Source organism: Ambystoma mexicanum, chromosome 6p (genome assembly GCF_040938575.1).
Source record: "Ambystoma mexicanum isolate Mex_15411 chromosome 6p, UKY_AmexF1_1, whole genome shotgun sequence".
NCBI classification, from domain to species: Eukaryota; Metazoa; Chordata; class Amphibia; order Caudata; family Ambystomatidae; genus Ambystoma; species Ambystoma mexicanum.
This window is the reverse complement of record NC_090935.1, coordinates 376,250,998-376,277,203: the sequence shown is the minus strand read 5'-3', so window position 1 is coordinate 376,277,203 and position 26,206 is coordinate 376,250,998. Positions and strand designations below refer to the sequence as shown.

The following is a 26,206-nucleotide window of genomic DNA, read 5'->3' as shown; positions in this document are numbered from 1 at the left end:
AGCAGGTCACCTGCGCGGTTTTGAATGTCTTTGAATGATTCAGTGGGTGGATTTTCTGGGGGGGGGCGCCGCGGAGCCTGCAGAGCCTAAAGACCAAAAGACTCTGCAGCAGACTCCGCGGCCGCTCCGCGGTCTTCTGGGTATTTTAAAGTCACCAGGTGGAAGCAGGTGAAACAAAGGTAGGACAAGAAGCAGGTCCTCACAGGGTTCAGGAGCAAAAGCTGTAGAGTCCTCTCGCAACCGCAACCAAATGATTCTGCAGCAGACTCCGCGGCCGCTCCGCGGTCTTCTGGGTATTTTAAAATCACCAGGTGGAAGCAGGTGAAACAAAGGTAGGACAAGAAGCAGGTCCTCACAGGGTTCAGGAGCAAAAGCTGTAGAGTCCTCTCGCAACCGCAACCAAAAGACTCTGCAGCAGACTCCGCTATATTCTTACTATATATATATGGTTCCTAGCTCATTGTTGGTTACTAGGGTATTTGCTGAATGGTACTATATAGGTTGGAGGCCTCAATAAAGTTGAATCTGCAAAGCGCTGTGTTTTGCACCACCTGGCTTGGGGGGAGGGACACCCTGAGTTGAGAGTGACCACCCAATAAATCGTGACATTCCTTCAGCTTTGCAATTTTGACTGCAATGGCTTTTGTGTCAAAGGTTATATCAAACCTAGCGTTAGGAAGTCGGCGGGAGGCTGCAACTTCATCACCTTGGAACACTTCCTTTAGCTGGAGGAGCTATTCATGTTCGCCTATTCTGCTAACCACCCGAGTTTCTTGCGTGCTATTAAACGACTTCAGCAGCTTCGACAGCTTACAGGTGTTTTTAATGTTTACTGTGGCAATCAAATACTGCCATTGTGCATTTCCTTGAGGTGAACCATAATTTTACCCACCTTCTATACCTATTCTTTGTTAGTTGGGCGGCATACTGAGCGTCTTTAAGCGAGTGGTGCTCATTCCTAATTACGCGCATTTCACTTTGCAGATTGCGTTTTGCATTCTGTATTTCTAAATCGAAACAATGTATCTTTTTAGGCTGATCTAGATGCACATAAAGTCATAAAGGGCTCCCAGAAGCCCAGTGCAGGGCGCTCTGTGGAGCCAGCAACGTGTAATGGCTTAGCTTCTATGTAAACAATCCCAGTTACACTTGCACCTATATTAAACAAGCGGACCAAACCGTGACAAGCGACCTCCATATATTACAAGCGACTTTCGGCAAAAAAAGCCCAAAGAGGCTTATAAAAGGCAACTTGGCAACACTGTGGTTTGGTTCACCACCTCCAGACAAAGAGGTCTCCTTGGAATCGTCCTCCCCTGCCCTTTGATGAGATGCTCGGTAGTCTTTGGACTTTGCTTTCTTCTTTTTTGTGCTGCGCTCTGAAGATTCATCTGTGCTGTGATTGGAAGGGGAAGACCTTTGCCACGTGTCCGATGATTTCATTATTTATTTATTTATTGCATTTGTTACACACCCAAACCCAGGGATATGACAGTGTTGGTTACTTGAGAGTCTTAGCTAGTTGCAAGTTAGTTACATACAATAATACATTACAACATAATATGGATATTGACAAGAGAGAAGGCATTAGTTGCATTTGTCAAAGAGCTGATGATTTTCTTGAAGCGCTGGTGTGATGGCTCATTTCTGGTGTGAGTCTGTAGAGTGTTCCAGAGCGTTGGAGCAACTACTGAGAAGCCAGAGCCTACCGCCCTTTTACTCTTGAACCTAGGGACAAACAAGTAAGTGCTGGTACAAGATCTTACGGATCTAGTTGAAGTCTTTTGGGCCACACTGTTGCTTAGAGAAGAGGGGGCATCACTGAGGATGCATGTGTGGCAGAGTGATGATGACTTGGCAGAGTTTCTTGAAGGACATCTAGACCTCGGACAAGGAGATCGCCTTTTGGGGGTTCTGGCGCGGGATCGTCCTATGCCAGGACTGTGGGGTTGCCGGTTATAATTCTGTCAATTAGGTCTGTTGTCCTTAACATCGCCCCCCATGGTCATACTGACCTTGTGGGTAAAATCCCCTGTCTCCTCTATTTCCGGAAATAGCCAGGTATCCTGTGCCCTAGGAAATTATCCCGATTCTGGTATACTCTTGGATAATTCCTTTCAAGAATGTGGGGTGAGGAATGGGGCCTTGAACATGACTCGGAGCTCTGCACCCCATTTCTCGGATGGGACAATGGGCGTGAAGAGAACGTGACTTTGAGAATAAACGTGACCGGGACGGGGGTCCTTGAAGGGGAGGACAGACTGTGATCTCATTCCCACCAACCTGGCCATTATATGTACCAAGTCCAGTTTCTGTGATCACACCGTAGGCTTCAGGCACCACACACAGATGACTTGCACATCAAACTTCTCTTGCAACCAAAACTGATGCTCAGGTCCTGTAGTTGGGACGTGCGGGGGCTCCTGGGAAATATAGTGCTTTCAGAACATACGTGCGTTGACCGAAAGCAACATGCATCTGTGTGTGTGTGTGTTTGTGTGTGTGTGCGCGCGCGGGCAGAAGCCTGGCTGCGGGGCGAATCAGGGGTGTGTGCTCTCGGCAGCGCGTCACGGGAGGGAGCCTATAAAGGCACCCCCTGGTGCAGCTCCCCCTGGCACACACCGCGCTTCTTACATGGATGGCCGCACAGCTCCCTGGAAGCACACCGACCACCCCCGCGCTAGAGCCTGGGCGCCCACCGCCCGGATCCCGACACAGGGGGGCTCGTCCCGCCTTGGCAGTAGAGTTGGTGGATGGGAGAGGGCCCCTGTCCGGCTGCGCTACTACCTATCCTCGGGTCTCGCCAGCCCGCTAGTTCTGGGATTCTGCGGCCAGCTGTCCCCGCAGCCCGCGCCAGCTGCTGTCACCGGAGCCCCCATGTCTTCACCTGACTCCCTGCACTTGTGGACTGTGCGCCTTTCTCGGGTTTCCAGGAGGGACCGCGGCATCCACCTCGGGTTCCTGCTGCCAGACTGCTTCTGAGCGGAGGGGAAAGCGCCCGGGACATCCTCCCGCAGGAGGGCGATCGCGGCGCTGCATCCTCCTGCAGGAAGAGGACAGGCAACTTCTCTCTGGGACTGGGAGCAGATCTTCCTGCAGGGAGAGCGAAGAACGCATCTTCCTGCAGGGCTGTATTCTAGGAAGGGGAGTGGGTGGACCGGACACCTTCCTGGGACGGTGGAAGGGGCATTTTTCGGAGGGGCTACGCCCAGCTTCCTCCAGGCGGAGGGCCAGGGCATTTCGGAGGGCATCCACGCACCTGATTACAAGGACATTGAGCATTGCCCCAAGCTTCTGCAGGAAGCAGTGAGACAAATAAACAACTTCCTGCCTGAAGGAGGAGTGGGACACCATTTGTGTGCAAACAGCAGGAAGGGGGCACCATCTTCAAACCATTACATTAGCCCTTCGAGGGGCAGGAGACCACACACCCCTGCGGGAAGCAAGGGATCGCACATTCCTGCGGCAACCGGGGAGATCGAGCGCGCATTCCTGCAGGAATCGGAGGACCTGATCACATATCCCTGCAGGGATCGAAGAGAGGAGTTACAACGCCCCCTGCCCCTCTCCCAGGGATTGAAGGAGTGATCGGCTCCCCCTTGCAGGGATCCGAGGCGGCCAGGACACTGCACATCCCTGCAGGCGCCGGGGAGGGAGCGCAGAGTCCTGCAGACAGCAGGGAGGGACAGCAGCACGCCCCCTCCCTCCCCTCCCTGGAGGCAGGGCTGCTCCCTCGGGGCTGCCCGGACTGGCTCCCAGGCGCAGCTCTCTCCCGCAGTTGGCGACCGCCTTGCGCCGGGCAGGCGATGCTCTGAACTTTCCCCAGAGGCACCGCTCGCCACGGAGGGGGCGCCCCATGCATTTCTGGGCGGCTGGGCTGGGTCCCGGGGGTTCATGTCAAGCCTCGGTCTGAAGAGACCAGATAAAAGGTGAGCTGTGCGGCCGGTGGTGGGTGTGGGGAGGCGGGTGTACCTGCGATGGGGGTCATTTAAGCCTGCTTTTGCGGAAAGGCGAGGGGTCGGCGGAGGTGGAAGAGTGAGTTGGCGTCTGATGTGAGGAAGGCAGCCCCTATATGGGGAGAGGGTTTCTATCAGGCAGTTGCGCAACACCACTGAGCAGATCGGGCTCTAGCCCCCCCCCCCCCCCAGTAACCACCTCCCCAAAATTTTGGGCTATGTTGATTCGACCTGGTTGGCCTATGGTGAAGTGGCCTGGCAGGGCAGGACACAGACGTTTAAGGGTGCTTCGGGTACCCTGCAACAACTAACGGCAAGCACTGCAGTGTTAGCACCTGCATGCGTATGCATGCGTTTTTAGGCAATAAATCCTAACGTGGGGTTAGTTACTTGCATGCCAAGGGGGTGATTGGAAGGGTAGGGGGGCAGTTGAAGGTTCAGATTCACATCAGTACTTAAGTGTGTAGTTTCAGACATAAAGGAGAGGGTTAACTGCTTGTAATATTGAAGTTGCACTAGAATAGTCTCATTGGGAGGTATCATGAAGTTAGAGGGCCCCAGACAAGTAAGTTTGCCCATCGTCTCTGAAGTTAACTCTTCCCCCAACACTGACATGTTAACCTAGGTGCGCCCCTGCTATCAAGAGCACACCAACATGCATTCCAGGAGGTAAACAAAAGGACCGGGAAAACATGCAAATTCACCAAATGCAAAATCTGTCCTTCCTGTGCAGGGATGGGAGAGTGTGGTGTGGCTGGTGAACAAGTGGGCAGTGAAAACAGTGTGTGCACTCCGCAGAGAGTGAGGAGAGGCGGGAGGGGGGTGGTTCGGGGGGGCGTTGTACTTGAGTCTCCCACCCCAATCCCTCGAAGCTTGCAGCCCCTCCCCCCACTCATCTGTAGAAATGTAATAGTACACTGCCTCCTGCTGCGTATACTGTTTGTCAGATTGTTCCAAAGCGGGAGTTCGATTACAACCAGTTGGGAGCTGCTAGCGAGGGTTTGCTCGATACATGTATGCAGACATGCATGTAAAGGTCACAGATGCATACATGGATGAAAAGCGAAAGGTGGCCAGTGAGTTGGTCAGAAAGAGCGACGGCGGGCCCCAGAATGCCCAAGGTTGATATCGGAGGGTTGCATGGGTCATTCAACGTGCAGGTGGTGGTGAGAGGGGAAGGTATGGTAGGTAGGTGGGTAGGGGGACCGGCACATAACTAGGCAGAACCTGGGGTGAGATGGAACGGTGGGCTGGGGGGAGACCTTTCTTTTCTCTCTGCGAACTGATTATTGTACACTTTGCGCAGGGAAGGTACCTGCTTGCATTGTAAAAAGGAATGTAGGAGTTAAGGTTATATATTCCACGCATATGGTGTGCTGCCCACTCACTAAACCGTACACATGCTTTGGGGGCTTCTATTATATGTATTTAGGTTTTTAAAGCCGGGCCACCCTGCGGCAACTTCCCGAAATCTATATCCCGCTCTGAACTGCTGTGAACATATCAATGATACTGGACCCTCTACTACAACAGTCCAACAAATAAACAACAGAAACAATCAGGCCCACAGAGGTCACCGACCGCGCCAATAATCCATATATATATGGGCCTGCTTCACAGAAGTGTTGTATAATGGCGTATTCGCGTTGGAAAGCGCTCTGTGAATCAGGAAAACGGCGAACCGTGTGCCATATAAGAAGCGCGTAACATCACGAATATGAGCGACGCAGTCTTGTGGAACTGGGAAGCCCGCGCTTTCATTCCAGAGCTGCGGTGGCTGGCAAATCCTCTTAGACTGCTCCTTCTTGCGTGGAATGGAGTCGAAAAACTGCCCGGTCCTGCAGTGGCGCGCTCTAAGGAGGTCACAGTAGACCCCATGGCGTGTAACAAAACATCCTAATAAGTAAATACATGAAGGCGGCAGCGCGACGACGCACCACATGTGGCATCGTGTGACGCAGCGCAGGCGCCCACGCCTCGCTGCCCGCCGAAAGGCCGTGAATACTTTCAATGTGGCCAGGTGCCACGGCTGCACGCTGTCAGTGGCCTCAGCCATTCGCCGGATGGCTGCCTACCGCCCCTCGTTTCGGCTCAGTCTGGTCCCCAGTAGCAGTCACTTTGATGGCTGCACGTTGTGAAAGGTTAACGTCGAGCTTATAGTTAAAGGCAGGCCTGGTGCGGAGAGCCGACTGCTGCTGTGGCTCTCATCCACCAGGGTCGTCCCCGCTCTGCCCAAGCGTTATTAGGGAAGGCCGAAAGGCGCAGTTTGTTTTCATATAAAGCCAGCAGGCCGCCAGCAGCCTTGCCAGGATGATAACTTCTTCAGGCAGTTCTCGGCTAGAGCACGTCAGCCGGTCCCGCCCCCAGGCTCCCCTCAGATCTGAGCACATGAAGCCCTGTTGGTCTACCAAGCGCTCCGCGGCTGCTGGCAGGTAGGTGCAGCGCTTTATATATGAGGGGAAAACCACCCGAAATGCATAATCATCAGGGTCGTCTTTAGATATGTCTCGACTTATGGGGCCCATTTCACAAGGATGCTGCCCCCATCTCCCCTCAGTTTGGAAAAAAACAGTCGGAGGCACCTGTGGAATGCATAACGTATAGCAGAGAGATAAAGGGGTGGATGGAGTGAGTAGCTGAAGATTATCATGGCACATGTTTATTGGCATATTCACAGAATTAAGAAAGGCAGCCAATGAAACACTTAGGGTCTGATTTGCAAAGCGTTTTTTTAATTGCGAAAGGCTTTTGTAAACCAGGCCCTAATATCCGGCGTAAAGCTATTAAGCATTCTTTGTCGGCAATGTGTTTATGTAGTGGAAACAGCGCAGGAAATGGGCCGGAACAAGACTGAGTAGGAACTCCCGTAATACGTGCCTTACAGAATGTTGAGTTATCACATGGAGGAGCAACCCACGGAACTCCCGTAATACGTGGCTTACAGAATGTTGAGTTATCACATGGAGGAGCAACCCACGCTTCAACGAGCTGCAGAATATTGTCCTTGCAATAACGGCTACAGAACAGATCTGCCCACAGGCCCAGGAGCTAGTGCAGGAAACTCTCAGCAAGATCTCGTCTGAAGCCAAGTTATTGCATGCATGAGCAACCCACGTTTTAAGGGCTTTCAGAAAACGAACATAATGCTCTTTGCTTTTATACAAATCACCAGAATTGAGTTCTATGAAGAGATAATATGTTGTTACCTGACCCAGTGCCACACGCCTCGACCTCACCGCCTCCTCTCCATCTACTCTTTGGAGGGGCGGTACCATGGTTTCCCCAGAACATTTTTTGCCATTTCCAGCACACAGTGCAAACGAGGTGAGAAGAACACTGCTGGATACTGCAAGGTCAAAGTGAGCCGATGGCCTGAGGGCCTAGCAGACAGAGCTTGAAACTTTCACTCCGCAAAGCGCACATTTAATGTACTGAGTTAAAGTAATATTTAGCTTTGTGGTAAGACTGGTACAATGGGGGCAGCAACTCAGCCCCATTTCAGCTAAAAAAGGTGAAATGCCCAGACACAATCCCTGACAATGATCAAAACTCAATCTTCAATTCCAGAACTACATGATTCAATCCAACCAATTCCATGAAATTGATAAGCATCTGCGTGGACCCATGAGATTTCAATCCACTCAAACTTTGCCTGTAAAATTGACAATTGATCGAGATGGTCTGATCAGGTGTCCGTTTGTGGCAGTAGATAATCGGACTTCAGTTCACTTGGATAATTTGCAGTGGGGAGATGTGAAAGAGGCAGCGTTACGTGGTGTGGGGAGCTGTTTCACGCACCTTTGCTTGTTTTGGACATTCATCTTCTAGTGGCAAGTTCCTGGTGTGAGGCTTGGACCACAGGGCATTTACAAAGTAACTGTGCCCTTAGTCTTTTTTTCTTCCTTGACTACAAAAATGTAGTCGTGCTCAGATTGCACACACTTTCCCCCAGAATGCATTGCATTTTTGGGGTGCGCACATCGTGTAAGCAGCACAACAGAAGATACTTACTCAACAGAATGGTAAACGTAGGATTTAACTCGCCCCTGCTCCTCCAACCCTTAGAAAATTAGTAACCCAATGACTTACCAACTACTATGCAACCAGGTTTTATGGTTCCCTTGTTCCATTATCACTAATCAGCCAGTGAGCATTTAGTATTTAAAAGGAAAATATGGGGCAGTGGTACATTTTTAAAATCATTTGGTCTTATCCTGTTTAAGAGTCTATTAATACATGTGTGTGGGAGTAGTAGCTTGTCATTTACATAGCACTTGTGGGGGGAGCGCCATCGTGGGACCTAGGTCCAAGGTGTGTGAACATTGTCAGGAGGATTAGAATGTGTGTGTGCATTTGTGTCTGTGATGTAAGCTGGTCGTATACAGTAACTCTTCTCCTCTGTGGCTAAGTCCAGAAGGGATTGGAGTTAGTGGGGAGCAGAGGAAGAGGTGATGGAGGGGGGAAGATGTGGAGCTTGTCTTGTGGGTGTGTACAGATGAAAGCACCCACTCTCTGTGTGCTAGTAAGAATTTATCAGGAGGGGAACGCCGGGTGATCTAGTCCTGGCTGGCTGCTTGCTAACCTGCTCCACCCTCCCAGTAAGGACGAGGGCAAGGAGCAGTGGTGTAGCGTGGCCTAGAGTGCCATGCGTTGCTGGGCAAAATGTAGGGTTTATTTGTTGTTCCTCCAGGGCTGCTAAAGTGGCAGTGGCCGGACATTGCACTACGGTAGGAGTTCGGCTATCTGGGCAAGCGTGTGTACTATAATATGGGGGATGACTCGCAGACTCTCGCTGATGTTTTTTGGGGGCATACTATCATCTCACATTTATTGTAGTGAAGTATCATTCTACTAAATAAAACTCAATGAAAAAAGAAAACGTAATTATTAACATACATAAAAAACGCACCGACAATACAAGAAAGCACTCCAGTTAAAAGAAAATCTGTAGTTACTCTAAATGTAAAATAATATACCAAAATAATAAATAGGGTGTCAGGTACAGAAAAATACATTTTATTTAAAAAAACGGGTGAACAAATACGCTGATTTGGCATGTCGGTGAATTGTCATGAGATGGTTTCTAGGTCATCCAAAGTAGTCCTGAATAAAATCAGCACTTCTCTTTATAAAGTTAGATGTGGCACGTCCTCTCCTCCGTGTGAAATACACACGGCACATGACTTGCGTCGCATGGTATGCTCTGTACCAACACACGTTTTGGGTGTAAGAGGGAATGGTTGGGTATTTTGACAAACGAAAGAATAACGTGCATTCTTCCCAAAGGTGGGGAGGGGGCAGTGGGTGCAGGCCAGCCAGGACCCCAGCACCCTGCCCGCTCCCGCCCCCCAAAGTGTTGACATAGGCGCAGTGTCACTTTCAGCACTGCCTTCAGATCCGTGTGTCGATTGGGGTTGGGAGCGTGCGGGTGTGGAGACCGCCATTTCCTGCCGCCGCGGCTCCTCGGGCCGCGGGGAGCGCAGCGAGAAGAAAGCGCCCCTGCCAGCTGGCCTCTCCGCTCTGTCACCACCCGACCCGGGCCGTTTATGGGGGAACACCGGCTATCTAGAGATCCTGTCAGCAGCCCTGAGCCCGGGGGCTTCCCGTGGACGCGCGGGGTCACGCCGGCCGGCGGCGGCGGCGTGTACGCACTGGCCACGCAGCTGCTGCTACCCAGTCACCCCGAGGGAGCGCGGGTGCGGTGGCAGGGTTAGGCCGCTAGGGGGCAGGGTATCAAACGCATTCTTTTCAAAACTCAATGGAGATTCCCTGCAGAAAAAATGACAATGCCGTTGGCTTGACTGCACTAGTTTTTTTATTTAGTTTTATATTTCACCAAATCGCAGCACACAGAGCAAAAGGCGGCAACACGCATTTTAATCGGCCCAGTGCGCGTTACAAAATACAAATACACACGTTGAATGTGAAATACATGGATAATCTTCGTAGCAGTAAATCAACCATTTTTGAATGAGTGCCACCCACTTTCCATTCGACAACCTCAAGATTTTAGTTTCACGTTTTCTTACAAAAAGTAAAAATAATGTCAAGCTTTTATTGCACCACACGTGTGAACGGGCTACCAACACTTCCCTCTAGCGGTGGTAGTGAAGAACTGCAGGTATATTCGTCATGGCTCTTCTCCCACGTCATTTTCTGGAATCCGTCAGGTGTAGGGCCTAATTCACAGACCGTTTTATAATGGCAAAACCCCATTGGAAAACGCTCTGTGAATTAGCCCGAAGTGTCTAATTCGAATTTTGACACTTCTGTGTATTCCACCTTGTTGAGTTCCTACGAACTCGTGATGCAATTCAGGGGCGCGGCGGCAATCGGCGCGCCGCGCAACATATATATATATATCAATGCAATATACTTCAAAGTAAATGAGACGCGGGAGCCGGAGTCAGGGGTGACTGCTCTTCTTTAATCATTGATCGAACTGCCGCGGAGGCGGTAACCCCGCCTCCTCATTTCCTCTCCCCACGTCACCACGTTCCCTAAACACAGAGAACGGACGGGAGATGAGGACATATAAACAGGGGCATAGAAAGAGGACGCAACATCTCCCCCCCACTTAAGAAAAGAGTGAGCCTTGCTACATTTCTTCTATCCATCGAGTGGGTCGGCGAGTAGTCCTTTTGGGAAGGCTTCTCCGCGTTGTCTCCTCCCCGTGCACAGGGGTTTCACTGTCGCTGTCGTCCGCATCACATGCTTCCACCTGGTACTCTGACTCCGCATCTGAGGATTCATAGTCGGTCCTTGACTGATCAGTGATCGGTTCGGAGTGTCCCTCAAAGTTTTTAAAGAACAACGAATTTCTTGTGATGGTCCCTTTGGGGCTGGCTGCTGTTATCATGGAGCCGTTGATGTGTGTCACTTCTAAGGGTTCCGGTCTGAACGCCGGGGTGTCCTTGGTGACTTGTTCTTGCCTGACTAACACCACATCGCCTACTCGAATGTGACACGGCTTGGCTTGTCTCTTTTGGTCGGTGTATGCTTTTGTCATTTCTTTGCTCCGCTTGTCTCTTTGGATGGCATCACCAACGACTGTTGCCGATGATTGAGCAAGGGGATTGTGGGGCAATTGCGTTCGTACGACGCGCCCAAACATTAGTGTAGACGGGCATACCCCTGTGGTGCTGTGTGGAGTGTTCCGGTATTCACGCAGGAGAATGCAGATGGCCTGCATGAACGAACGATTTGTGATGGCACATACTTGAAGCGTTCTCTTGAGGGAGCTCATGAACTTCTCAGCCATTCCGTTGGCTTGTGGCCACAGTGGTGTGATTGTTCTATGCTGGAAGCCGAGGTGTTCTGCGAACATTGCAAAGTCATGCCCACTGAATGGTGGGCCATTGTCTGACTTTACTATTGACGGTATGCCATAATCAGAGAAGGTCTTGTCCAAAGCGGGAATCACAGCTTGGGCACTCGTTGAGTGAATAAGATGTACCTCCGGGAACCTGGACATCTCATCCACAATTACCAGGACGTATTTTCCGTTTGCAAGGGGTCCAAACATGTCCACTGCCACTCGGTCCCACACTTGCGGGGGTATCTCCGATGGTTGAAGGGGTGCTGGGAATGTTCGGGGCCCCACCGCTTGGCAGGTGAGGCATTTGCCTAACATCTGTTCCACTTGTTCATCTAATCTAGGGAACCAGACCTTTGTTCTCAGCTGCCTCTTGGTGGACACTATTCCACGGTGTCCCGCGTGGGCTATGTCCAGTATTTGTTTTTGCAAGCTGGAGGGGATTACAAGTCTGTTCTCTTTGAGGAGCAATCCTTCTGGGGACACAGATAATGAGTGGCGTATTAGCTTGAAAGTGTGGAAGTGAGCTTTTTCTGCTTCTGTTAGTTCTTTGGCATGCCACCGGCCAGTTTTCAGGCATTCTTTTACTCTGGGTATCAGCATGTCCGCAGCTGTGGCGTCCACAAGTTGAGCGAGGGGGACATGCTTCGGAAGTGCATTGTTGACTAAGAAATTAACGTATTGGTTTGCTTTTGTGGACTGTCTCTCTATTTGAGCTGGTAGTGGATATCTGGAAAGAAAGTCAGCAGGGTTGTTTTCTTTCCCGGGGCGGTGTATGATCTTGAAGGAGTATTCTTGTAGCCGCAGGCCCCATCTGGCGATTCGGGGTGGCATTTTGGCAGTAGGTTTGCCGTATATTGTGGTCAGAGCTTGGTGATCAGTTACGACTGTGAAAGGGCGGCCATATAGGAAAAGGTGATAGTGCTCACACGCCCATACTACTGCGAGACTTTCTTTTTCAGGTTGTGAGTACGCGCATTCTGCCTTTGATAGACTCCGACTGGCATATGCTACAATACGCTTGGGTGAGTTGGGTGGTGCTCCTGGTCTGGATTGAGCTAAAATGGCACCCAGGCCTACAGGACTGGCGTCCACTGTGAGTTCCGTGTCGTAGTCGGGGTCATAGTATGCCATGGATGACGCTGAAGATATGCGTCTTTTGATTTCCTGGAATGCTGTTTCGCATTCTGTTGTCCATTCAAATTCTTGGTTTTTGCCGGTGAGGACTCTTAGTGGTGTGCTCACTGACGCGAAATCCTGGATATATCTCGTGCAGTAACTCGCCATGCCCAGAAATGATCGTATTCCCGATGATGATGTGGGAGTGGGTGCATCCACCAGGGCCTGTACCTTCTCTGGATCAGGACGCATGCCCTTGTTGGAAAATATATGTCCAAAGAACTTGAGTGTGGACTTGTTGATCTCACATTTTTCCGGATTGAGCGTGAGGTTTGCGTTTTCTAACGCCATGCAGACCCTTCTTAGTGTGTCATCGTGGCTTTCTTGGGATGTGCCAAAAATGAGAATGTCATCACTGTAATTTAGACAGTGTGGAATATGTTTGATTATCTGATGTATCTCATTTTGAAAAATCTCGGCCGCGGACGATACTCCGAAACTTAGTCTCTTGTATCTGAAGAGTCCTAGGTGGGTCGAGAATGTGGTTATATAGCGTGATGACGGGTGAAGCTCGAGCTGATGGTAGCCTTTGTTCAGGTCAAGTTTTGAAAAGATGGTGGCACCATGCAAGAGATGTATCATGTCCGTCATGCGTGGAGCTAGATGTCGCTCTCTTTCAATAGCTATATTCGGGGCACGCATGTCTACGCAGATGCGTATTTTGGAGGTGCCATCTTTCTTGGGTACTGGGACTATTGGCGAAACCCATGGGGTCGGGCCTGACGCTGGTTCGATTATGTCTTGTTGGAGTAGTGAGTGGATCTCATCTTCTACTTGCCGTTGTATGTTGAGGGGAATGCCCCGGTAATGTTGTGCGATGGGTTTTATTTGTTGGTTGATGTGTAATTTGATTTGCTTGCCTTTTAGGCACCCCAGTCCTTTGAAGAGTGAGGGGAATATCTTCTGTATCATGTCTTTGGCGCTGGAGGTATATGCCGACATGATCTGATACATGATGCTAATGAGACCCATTTGTATTGCCGTGCGGAAGCTTAGGATGCTCCCGCCTGGAACTTCCCCTTTGATTACGTATATGTTTATTTTCTGGCTCTTCTCCTTGTATTGGCAGCGGGCGTTGAACATTCCTATGCAGTCTAGTGGTCTGTTGGATCCGTAAGGGTATATCAGCGTGTCAGCTTTCTTCAAGTCTTTCTTGACTTCTAGCGACTTGTATATTATGTCATTGATGACATTCACGGTGGCACCTGTGTCGATTAGGAATTCTAGATTTTGGCCGTTTAGTTGGAGTAGCAGGGTCGGACTATATTCCACCGCTGTAGCGTTCCCAATAGCATGTACGTATGCCCGTTTTCTGTCTCCACTGGAGGAGGATGACCTGGTTGTCTGTCTGTCATGAGGCGAATTATCCACGTATCTAATCCTTTGTCTTGTTTTGCGGTGTGGGGAGTGACGCCTGCTTTCTCGGTGGCCAGACGTTTCTCTCTCTCTCCTCTCTTCTCGCCTCCTCGAGGATGGCGCGTATTCCTTGGTTGAGCTATGAGAGCGCCTCCTCTCATGTGTGGAGACTCGATGTGAGTATTTGCGTGGGCTTTCCCGCCTGGAGCGTCCACCTTCTTGTCGTCCGGTTTCCTTTGTGCTTCCTGAGCCTTGTAGGAACTTGATGTTTCGGCATACGGATTGGAAGTGGTTTTCCCCTCCGCATTTGTCACACTGATGTCCAATAGCAGGGCATGGGCCTACGTGGGGAAAACGGAACCCGCAGCGATAGCATTTCTTCTGTTCAGACGGGCCAACTGGCGTGCGGATGGGGCAGAGGGACGCTGACTTGGCATTTTGCGTTATGGAGATGTTGCCCAAAGACTCGGTTTGTAGGGTTAGTGCAGCGTCTGCTCTTGCAATTTGAAGAATCTCTTCCAATGTCCTGCTTTTTTGTAACAACTTTCTGCGAAAGTCCGGAGAACCGCACCCAGCAATGGCCTGCGATTTTAGTGCTTCGTCAGTGGAGTATTTGTCAAAATCGCAATATTTGGCTCTTTTTCTTAGCCTCATGACAAAGTTATCCATGCTTTCGTCTTTATCCTGTGTAGTTGTGTGGAACACGTGTCTCTCGTAGTCGACATTCCGTAGGGGTGCGAAGTACGCATTTAATGAGTTAATTATACCTTGAAATGAGTTGGTGTTGGCCTCAGGCATTTCGAATACGATGTCCCTCACCATGGGACCCAGGGAGTGGAGCAGAATGGCTCTCAAGCGGCGTTCTTCTCTCACGCCAGAGGCATCGACATAAATGTGGAATTCTTGTAACCAGCGAGCCCACCGGGGTGCCAGGCTGTTGGTGTCAGTCATATCAAAGTGCGGGACTGCTTGTAGCTGCAAAGATTCAGAGGCGTTTTCTTCTGCATTGTTGGCTGCCCTCGGTGTGGAGCTGGCTTGGGGGCTCTGTAGGCCGCTGTCGGTATTGTCTGTCGACATGTTAGATGAAACGGCTGGGCTGCGCTGTTCGTGGGTGCGCGCGGAAGCACTGCGCTGTCGTAGGTCACTACTCACTGGAGTGTCGTGTGCGGAGGGTCCACCACTACGTCCTTCACCACTACGGCCTTGCCGGCTGAAGTTGGGGGCTAGTGGTGACCTGGCCTGCATGTAGTTTCAATGGTGGCCCTTGGCTGTTGCACTGTGAAGCTTTCTCCTGCAGCGTGTAGGGAAGCGGGTGTTTCTTTCCCCTTCCTTTGATGTCGGATGCAGCTCCGTTGCTGCTGCTGGAGTGCGGCCGTGTCAGCTGCAGCTGCGAGTAATCACGGCCCGCACGCGACGCTGGGGCTGCCAGTGGGTGGTTCGTCCTCGTCGCCAGTGTTGAGTTCCTACGAACTCGTGATGCAATTCAGGGGCGCGGCGGCAATCGGCGCGCCGCGCAACATATATATATATCAATGCAATATACTTCAAAGTAAATGAGACGCGGGAGCCGGAGTCAGGGGTGACTGCTCTTCTTTAATCATTGATCGAACTGCCGCGGAGGCGGTAACCCCGCCTCCTCATTTCCTCTCCCCACGTCACCACGTTCCCTAAACACAGAGAACGGACGGGAGATGAGGACATATAAACAGGGGCATAGAAAGAGGACGCAACACACCTCATTCAAATCATCAGTGGAAAAGGAGTATATACGAATTATCGTCGTTTTCATACAAATGCCCCCCAAATTGTAGAAGTTGCAGGCAACAGGCAGCATTCTACAATGCTTCGCAGCCAGAATGCAGATGGGAAAGTAACACTGCACAGGGTCCTTCCAAATATATCCCATGCGAGAGCACAACGTGTTTCAAACAATCATTACGAGGCTACAGCACAATCCATTGGTAGCCCCGGGCATATAAACACACAGGGCCAGATTCACAGACATTTTATAATGACACAATCTCATAGGAAAACGCTCTGCGAATGAGGCCCACAGTCTCCCAGAGGAAGCCAAACACTTGGTTGTTCTGCTCAGCTGTAAGTGGCTCACATACCCCAATGATTATCACCTTGTGAAGATCAGTATCCTCACAAAGGATAACATTGCCTTAAAGATGGAGGTAGGGATGAAAGAAAACAATATTCAGTCTCATGGGCGCAGGCTTGTGTGAGACATGCAAGTCCTAAGCTTGGAACCTGATCAGACGGCCCTATTGGTTAATGCACCTGCTGCAGCTTTCTTTGTGTAACCTGTACACTACATGTCCAGTTCCCATGGAGATGCTGAGGCATGTTTGCTTGCCATACCGGGACCTGTAGTCCCCTCGCACCATCTCGAGAAGTTGCCCTGTTTGATTCCCAGACTTACTGGGGCCACAGCCCGCACTACATCCAATGCTCTCTTCCAAAATGCCTTCTTTCTCGAGCCCTTCACTCAGCTACCTCCAAATCTAAGGGTTAGACGCTTCTCAAGCAGAGAGTGGGGGGGTAGATCTCTATCCTCTGCAGGTGCCTCCCTCTGGAATGGCCTCTGTGCTCTATTGAGCCAGACCACCTGTAAGTCCGAAAGCAGCTCAAAACTTTCCTCTTCTCCTCTGCTTTCTCTCTCTCCCTTCCCTGCTGACCTACCTATCTGCTGTACCGACTGGTTGCTTGGCTACCCTCAGAGTATCAATGGATGCCAGGCTCTTTCTTGATCAGTCACCCTTGCACTGTCTCTGGGCCTACCGCGCACTTAGGGGCTGTAACTGTAACCCTACAGTCCCTTGTTCTCCTTGCACTACCCAGAGCCGCGCTGCCCTGGCTGCACCTACTCAGAGCATTGCTGCCCTGTTTTCCCCCCTCTCTTTTGTTCCAACCTTCCTTTCTCCTTGTACTTCTCGTTCTCGCACTTGCACGATCTGAATGACACATGGCCTAGTAAGATCGTTTGTCTTGTCCTCCCTCGGTCTTCCCTCCCTTGTCTTGTCGATAAACGATTCATATCATATCATAAAAGTAACTTATCAACACAACCCCCCCCCCAAGACTTCAGATTTTTTCCTCAGTTTTTCTCAGTTCTGTTGGGAGGACAGAGTCAGCTCATATATGACAAGGTCACAGTGCACAAAGCAAAGGCACAATTGATAAACACTTGCCAGCATTCTTTGCCCAAAAAGCTGTAGGATTCTTGAAGATTCGAAAATAGTAATTAGCTTAATAATGACATCAAAGGAACTTAAATCACATGACCTCAAACCTGATGATATCACAGGAAATATATAAACACTAAAGTGAATACCAGCACACCACAAGCTTTTCAAACTCAATGGATAGTGTGCATGCTGGGCCTTGGAGGGGCACTGGGTAATCACTCATGACCCCAGTCACGTCCTCTAAAATGTTGGGGCTGGCTCCACCCCTTGGCACAGGGCTAGTGGTGGTAACTGACGGTACTACAGTTACAATGAGCCCTGCAGACAATTCCCGTGGTTATTTGTTACTGTTGATCTTTTTCAAATGCTGGGTATCAGTACTATATTAGCTATTTACCGAGTTTTTAGTTAAAAAATAAACGTGGTGTAAAATATTGAACATGGAACTTACAAAAATGGTGTCAATACCCTGAATAATAAAGAGCACATTTAAATCACACCCACAAAGCATATTAAGAGCCCTTTGCCACCATTTATAGTAAGCGCTACATCGTGCATCATGTCCACGCCGCCTTCAAAAGCGATCCACTACACCAATGTCCTGAAATGAAAAATATTAAACATGCTCAATTAGGACCATAAATGCACTTTATTTTCAACAAACTCAGAATCTCAATAATAGGGATCCGGAGATTAGTATACTGTAAACAATTTGATACGCCGCCGACATTAGCCAACTGTAACTAAGCAAGTTGCAAAACATTCTGCAATTTCTCAGTATATTGTTACCAGAGCTTGCGCTGTAAACTCATATTTAACTGGTCACTGAAAGGCAACCAGAGATAGCATGATGGAAACAGTCACGTAACCAGTCAGTATTATGAAAACAGAGCTTAGAATGCTGCAACTGATTAGTATAATGTTACCAAAGCTTATGCTGTAAACAAGTTTTTAACTGGTTACTGAAAGGCAACCAGGGATAGCATGAAGGAAACAGTCACGTAACCAGTCAATATAATGCAACCAGAGGTTAGCTTGCTGTAACCCATTTTCTAACCATTCAATTTAAGGTAGTGTTATTCAACTTTTTTTTATTCCAATCCCTCCTTAAGTGAAAATGTTGTTGCCGAGCCCCCCGTTTATTGCTGCTGTGTCCCCCTAGACGTCATTTCTGCTTATATTTTCTATTAAAATCAGTGACCGTAACTCCCTTTTGGAAGAGCCTCGCGCCTCCCATGGACACCATTCAGGCCCACTGATTCAAGCATGCTGTAAGCAATTATGTAAGCGTCACTTTAGTGCGCTCTTACATGAGTATGCTGTAAACAATTCTGTAACCACTGAAAAGAAGAAAACCAACCAAAATGTTGCATACTGTAACATTTCTTAACGTGTTTAGTGTAACACAACGAGAGCTTAGCATGCTGTAAACAAGGTAGCTTGGTTTTAGTTTCTACTCAATTGGCGCTTGTGCTGGAATTCATACACAGAGACTACTTTTCCCACTCACATGGGTGGGTAGGTAGGTAGAGTCCACAAATTTCATTTATTCTTTTTTTGCTTTTATTTGGTTAAATCACTTTTGTTGAGTTTGCTGTTCTTAGTACAGAAAAGTGTTGAACATTGTTTTCAAGTAGTGCCGACAAGTGTTTCGACCGTCAGGGTCTTTATCAAGGCTGGTGGGTGTCTGTCCTTGGTTGGAATTGGGTTGAAATTAGGATAGATAGCTCTTGGGCCAAGCGGTGTTCTCGGTTGTTTAGTGAGCGCTGGTTGGATAACCGGACTCCTGGTAGTCAAGCAGGTGGATACCTGTGTCATGCGCTCTAGACGATTGCCTCTGTTGTCCGTCGGATCGGAATACATGCTGTAAACAAGTCTGTAATTGTAAAATATTCTTGGGCGTGGGAACAAGTTTTTTTACAGTCATCTGAAGGCTTTTGTGTAGCGCAGTTGAAATGCATCCCAAAAGTGATCCTAAGACACAGCTCACCTGCAATGGGATTGGGCCAAGTATTTTTTTTGACTGCGTTTCCCAGGATGGTATGCGAAAATGGATAACGTACAAATGTAAACTTTCGTCACACAGATGCAAAGCAGCGCGTAGTCGTGGGCGTCACTATGGCGTTGTTTGTTTACATTTCTTTGGTGGTGTACAAAATGAGGTATTAATCACTCCTTAAAATGAATCCCTTTGCATATATACAGGGGTGTGTGCAAATTCAAAGAGATTGGTTTAGGGTGGCTTCAATGCCACCCTGTACAATACCTACAGAAAGGGGAGAACTCCTAGGGGAGGAAATGGTCTTCTGTACTGACAGTGCAAATGGGGGCAGCAGGCGGAAATTGCAGATACCCCTTAATGAGTCTTCTTACTAGGCTAAGGCGGTACAACAATCCCATAAAGATTTTACAGTACTACCCCTATTGCTACCACCACTGCCACAGCAATGACAATGATGATAACTTTAATGGGCCTGATTCACAACTCTTTTTTCAATTGCATTTTTTTCCATTGGATAACGATTTGCTAATCAGGCCACATCAGATTGGAAATAATAACAATGACTGTTCTTATGGCGCTGACCAGAATCTGCCATGTTTGGCCGAGTTGAAATAATTGTTTTCATTGCCTACCAATGGAACTCATTTTCTTGGCCTTGAAAGGAGGAAGTTAACCATCTGACGCCAGCAAACCTCTGGTTGGCTGCTTGTCCCACAGTTATCTCCAAGGTGGAGCATTTCAGTGATTTAGGTGTTCTGTGACCCGCAGGTATGTCACCGGCTTGGGGGCCACTTCACAGCGCAAGATCTCCCGAGGCAGAGCTTGGGAGACAAGATGCTTGCGAAATGCCCATCTGTAAATAAGAGCATGATTGGTCCAATTGCTGATGGGCAGCCATGGTGTGTCTCCTGCGTCGCAGCCCAATCCCTCCTATTCAGGGAGAGAGGTGGTGTCATTTTGTTTGATCAAGGCATGAAAACTGACGGGGAGGGATCAATCTTGGACAACAGTAATAATGCCATGGCGACACTTCCATATAGGGGCATTTTCAGGGTTTGTTTAGAAAGCTTTAAGGTTGGGCTGTGCTTTCAAGTTTGGTTTCAGAACGTTCCTAATATGGCCGCTTTGAATTTTGGCTGATTGTCCTGCATGTTTACTCTGATTGAATTTAGTTGCCTGATTATTTGGGCCGCAGCTCACTCCCAGGATCCAAGTTGGGTAGTAGTAAGGGGCTCATTTTTCTTATGTACCGCTGTCAACTGCCCCCGTATGCTGCACATTGTGCAAACGTGCTGAATTCAATGACCTCTTTCAGATCTGTCTTTGTTTGTCTGGGAACATCCCTGCCTTCAGGATAGGATTTTTTGTGAGATGTGTCCTGTATTCTTTGAAACAAAACAAAAAAGTGGATGTTCCTCTGTGTGCATGGATCCTGGAGTTGCACTGCTCCACATGGAGGCTCTCTGGAGGTGTGGATTCCCAGATGGGGCACACGTCTTTCCTTCCTTATATTGCGTTCTCAATAAATGTATTTATTCATGGGTTTTGAGAAGCACAGGTCAGGAGGTGGAGTGGCAAACAGCTTCTGTGCGCCTAAATGAAGGCACTACTTAATAAGACGGGAAAAGTTTAATCAGACAAGAGCGCCTGCACAATAACATGTACACTTCCCATAGGGAGGTGAAAGGCAGCAGTGCAGAAGTGCTTATTCATTAAGATTAATATTAAACATCAATGTAAAGAAATACCTGGTAGTCCTAAGGGGCCCCTTTTACTCACTGCACCACCCCACGCCCGCTATCCAGGCCAATCTCTCAGATCTATGCCTCCCTCGAACTTAGACTGAACTCCTGTAAATATGTATCTGTGTAATCATTGGCCCAAGACCAACATCCAACATGCGTAATATATTTATCCATGTCGGTCACTGTGTTACTGGTTCATAAGTGCCCCTTTAATGTCTCCAGCCCCCTAATTTGGGTCTCGGGAGGATAACTCAGGGGCAACGTGCTCGCCTTGGAAGCAAAACTACACAAAGCAACGCAGGAAGCAAAATGAAACGGAGCAATGCATGTTCGATCCCTGGGTCCACGCTTAGAAACGTCTCGGTATTAAGCGCGTTATAAATAACCAATTACAATTACAAAAGTGCCATAACCCACATCACACTACCCACATATTCATTGTAATATCCAAAGGCACCTAAGGACCGCTGCCACTATGTCGGGCACTTCTGTTCTTAGTGCCAGCCAAACTTCAACTTGTCAAGCAAATAAGTGCAAAATAGAAGTCTGCTGAGGCAGAATCTACCGAGCTGGCTTCTAATCCCAGCTTCTACACTTGAACAAAAATGATCGGATTCTTAGCAAATCTCTACCCTCCATAAAACCCTGCATTGCTCCATCAAGCTATACTGGCCACATCGAATACCCCACGCCTCCCAGTACATGTATGTTTGCAAAAAGCACTCATATACCTGAGACAGAGGTTCCAAGTTCTGTTGAGATTGAAAACATTACTAAACAAGCATTGGCAATGCCAACAGTGTGGGCTTTTGTATAGGCATAGGACAGGCACTTGCCAGGCACAGCTGTAGTGATATGAACTGGCAATTGATGGTATAAGGTGCAACATGGTACTAGTACCTGTGCATCTAATAGCACTGTCTGGCAAATGCCGAATACTTGTCACAAGCCAAAACCGTTGGCTTTGCCAATGCTTGTTTTTAACAGGACTTCAGTGAAGGACATGCATAGTGTTTATAAATCGAGTGGCTGAAGGCAGACCTGGTTAAGACATTTTTATTACATCAGTTGTTGGTTTACAGTTCCAACTCTCAGAAGACTGCTTAGAAAAAATACTGACAGGGACTTCAAGTGCACTGTTTGATGGTAAGGCTTGTTTAAAGTGAGCTTAATGATTTTCCCTGGGGAAGGTATTTTGGGCAGGAACTGGGTGGGAACAGCCATAGGGATTAGCAAAGGCATGGGCAGTCAATGGGTGGGCAAATACTCAAACTGTGTGTCCCATCTACACTCTATTACAATAGTTTCGGCTTAAACAATTAAGAGCCCAAACTAAAAAGGTGGACCCCTGGGATTGGGATTGTAATTGTAATGGGTTATTTATCACGTGCTTATTACTAAGCGCAGACCCGGGGATCGAACACGTGAGGGCTCTGAGTTTGGAGTTGCCACGTCGAGGCGTGCTCGTGTTTACAGAACGCAGTCACTTACGTAAACAAAGCTCGCCGCCCCAGTAGGGCTTCCGGGCGGGATCCAGGGGGCCGCAGGCCTCAGGCCGCACTTGCCAAGGGTTCATCAGCGAAGGCAACAAGTCGAAGTCTGCGTGGTCGCCGTCCGCCAGTTCACAGACTGCCCGAGCAGTAACTTGAGGCGAGGGGTCTCGTTTCCCTGAAATGCGACCCTTATAGATCAAGAGAGCCCTTGACACAAAAGCGGGGTCTCCCACGGCGTGCCTCACTCAAAGAATAATTAGTGAGGTGTAAATCTTATCAACACGCGCTCAGAGGTGCCTGCCCTCTCAGTATGGAGAATGTGTGCGTGTTATTGGGAGCAACGGCGGGTCACGCACCTAGGTGCTCTGTCTCCTAGTTTAAAGCAGCACATTGCTTGAGAGCCTCGAACGTTGTATTGCCATACAAATCGTGTTATACACGTTCTTAAAAACAAGTTTACGCAATGCCTAATACAGGATTTCTTTTTAAAATATTATCACTCACAGAGTCGCAGATAAGGGAACTGATGACGTAGGTAAACGTGATTTAATCAAGATCACACAACTTGTCAATTCTGGAAGCTGGGTTTGAAACTCAGATGTATTTAGCACTCACTACCACACTCTAGAGTGTGCCATAGCACTTTAACAGTTCACATTTTAATGGTGCTTTATTTGGCAACCAGGGAAGAATTAAAGTCTCAGCAGTCAGCACTTAACTCACTGAACTATTCTAATGTAATATCTGTGTTTTATACAGTACTTTATCGCTGCAGTCTCAACACGCTGCAACAACTGCAGTGCTGTCACTATATTACCCCAAAGCAAAAGAGGTGATGGCTGGAAGGTTTTGAATTAATCTTAACCTCTGGCATTGCTCTGAGCAACCCTTCAGATCATCTTACTTCCCCTGCAGAGCCATTACAGAAGGGGAAACACCATATGCAAATCAGGCTTGGCCACACCCCAAAAGGGACAGGCCAGCTGGAACTGCTATGTCACATCCCTTCTGCACCAGACAACAAACATCCCCAAACATGTTTTGGCCTCGTTGGGCCTCATCAGTGGAGAGTAGGTTGGGTCGCTAGGCATACCCGTCCCACTCGGGGTGACTACAGCAAAACAAAAGAGGTGATGGCTGCAAGATTGGGGGGAAAGAGTCGGAAGCCAGTTGCACACAGATTTCTGTAGGGCATGCTGTAGTCCTCTAGGTTATGTTAGCCGCGCCCCCCGCCCCACAGCCGGAACATTCCCTTTTCATCCAGGTGGTGTCCAGATGCCAGAGGGATGTTTCAGTCCTACAGCACTCTGCAATGGGCGTGTTTTCCTGCGTGTTGTGCTCAGTAACACGGCAATGATTTTGGAATCCATTTTTCAGAGAAGTCTTCCCAGTAGAGTTTATACTGCCAACAAGAACAAGATCTGGGTGTTTCTCAAAGGCCTTATGGTCGGGTTTAGATGTGCAGAAATAGCAACCACACAAAATGGCGCGCACCACATGTCAGTCGTTTCTACAACGCACACCACAACCTGGATTGTCAGTGCTTGCACAATATGTGCCATAATGATGTGTGCTAATATACATATAACCTATAGAACATAATTTACTTCAAATCTGGCACTTGTGGCACAGTGATTGGCCATTTATAAGTTTCAAGTTGTGATGCTTGCAAACAATTCCAAGAAGCAAAGCACCAGGGTGTGTTAACCTGAAGACAGAATAACTTTCCAAAAACAAAAAACAAAAGGCCTTTTAAACTCTACAGTATTTCCCCAATATTTAGCCACATATTGACTTCCTCAGAAAGAGAATACCCATTGCTCTCTATGGCCCCTCGAACCGGTTTTGAGGGTCTGGAGCACTCTATCGGGCTGTGGCCGTAGGAGTAATTTCTATGTTCAGCATCACCCATCTCAATAGTAACTATCTTGAGTCACAGGTGTGAATTGAGCTACACACTGATCCCTACAGGGGCCTTTGAATCCACGCGCTATCCTCCGACCACATTGTCAGCTATCGATAATGAACAAAATGTTCAAGGAATACCCTCTTTAGACTAATTCACCAGCTCAACTACAACGCACATGTTTGCCAAATCAATCAATAGCAACAATATAACGGCTTGTGTACAATTATATATGTTGCACGTCCCTGGGCTCTGCAGCTCCAATAAGCTGTCACTTGAGTGTGAAACGGTGAGAGCTGCCCTCCTTGGGTTGGAGCAGAATACTCCACTCAGGGCCTGAGTGTCATTTATAAGAACCTCCTAAACTTCATTCCAAAATGTGGCTACTACTGGCTGGATTGGGAATTAACCTTGCTAGGCCAATGCCCGTAGGCCAGTTTCAAAATAGCCTTCAGGCATGGCCCCCTTTTTACTCAGGGCTGTGTCAAAGCCTTGGGAAGCTCTCCTCCCTCCTCCACTGCCACTGCAATGGCTTTTGCAGCAAGACACCTCCTCTGCTCCCTCCATAGTAAGTCCAGTCACAAATCTCGTGACAGGTCATCCAGATCACAGTGACTGACCAGAGGCTATAGCGGGCAGTGTCCTGAGATTCTGAGCTGGGTTGCACCAGTACTTTCCCTGGGCTACAAATGGAATCCTAATCTGCCCCGGCCCTTACCAATGGTAGGGTACCTCACCAAGTTTACAGCCTTTTTAAACAGGGGGCTCTCATCTTGGGAGGATAGCTCAGGGGCAACACGCTCACCTTGGAAGCAAGACGACGTGGAGCAACACAGGTTTGATCCCCGGGTCCGCCCTTAGAAACCTCTGGGTATTAAGTGCGTTATAAATAACCTATCATCACAGACAGCGCGAGGGTTGGCAAGTGGTGTGCTGATATATGTCTGCTGAGGGTATTCCTGTAACAACAGGATCCAAGAGAGGTTCGAGGCTGCCAGAGAGGCATGGTTTCCTCGGGAAAAGGAAGGATGTTGGAGGTTTTACAGAAGGTGGAAAGTTAACCCGCTTTTGGCTTCTGTGTCTCAGATGTTAAGGTGTGTATGGCGCGTTGGCGCTGTGGCCCAGTGATCTCGCTACGCAAAGAACAGTAACCCGACTGCACAAAGGTCGATGATAGGATGGTATCATTATTCATGACTTACACCCACCTCGGTTCATCGAATGTAAAGTGATTGGAACAGTGTGAGCGTTATCAACTACATACCAACTCCACATATGTAGAACACTCTAAAGACCGCTCTGTTTATCAAACTATCGGTCACCCCACGCAACAAACGGTGTATTTTAAATGTAAATCATTCGAGACATGTTAGCTGTATAACCTATAGTTATACACATATAGGCAGTGGCATGATCCCACAAACGGTTTGTACTTTTCTGATGCCTGCTGAGCTTACCAAGTTATCATCAGCCACAACCCGTATCTCCCTGTGCATTGCAGGGTATTAAAGTCAGTACCGGCATTGGCCGTACATCCCATGGATATTGTAAGGTAATGTCCAGTATCCAACCTCCACAACTGTTGAAAATGTTTGCAGCACTGGTGATCACGCACTATTATCACCAGTTACAGCTCACTTCTACTGTGCTTCTGCGTATCCAGTGCTTGCAGATCCATTGCTGCCAATTGCCCACCCTCGCCCTCCCCGGTTAGCTCACTGCTCCTTCCCTCATTGTGTTCTTCCCCCTTTGATTGTACAGCACTCCGTTGCTTCCCAAAGCTATGGCCGCGCCCAACAAATACCCCAATGATGATAAATCATAATGATGAAAGCATTCCAAGCATGTTGCCAGCGTTGCCTGTATTTGTGGTTGTGTAACACCCAAGCTCAACAAATGAGGGCTGGTGATCAAACCAAAGAGCATCATTGATTACAACACACGTCCAGCTCGGTGTTTCACATGTTAAAGTGTATAAAGCCTGTCCCTGGTGTGTAATTGACATGGTCCAAATCTCCCCTCCGAAGAATGACTTGGCCTTTTCCAGGGGCAAGAAAGTC

The 26,206-nt window shown here is 48.7% G+C and overlaps 1 protein-coding gene across 1 annotated transcript in view; it reads left to right on the top strand.

Annotated features, from left to right (window-relative positions):
• The first annotated feature begins 2,628 nt into the window (after positions 1–2,628).
• The window catches only part of GDNF (glial cell derived neurotrophic factor), a 64,597-nt gene continuing 41,019 nt past the window's right edge, over positions 2,629–26,206 (top strand). The window contains exon 1 of the mRNA XM_069627152.1: positions 2,629–3,929. The gene's annotated coding sequence lies outside the window, so the exon portion shown is untranslated. The remainder of the gene's footprint in view (positions 3,930–26,206) is intronic.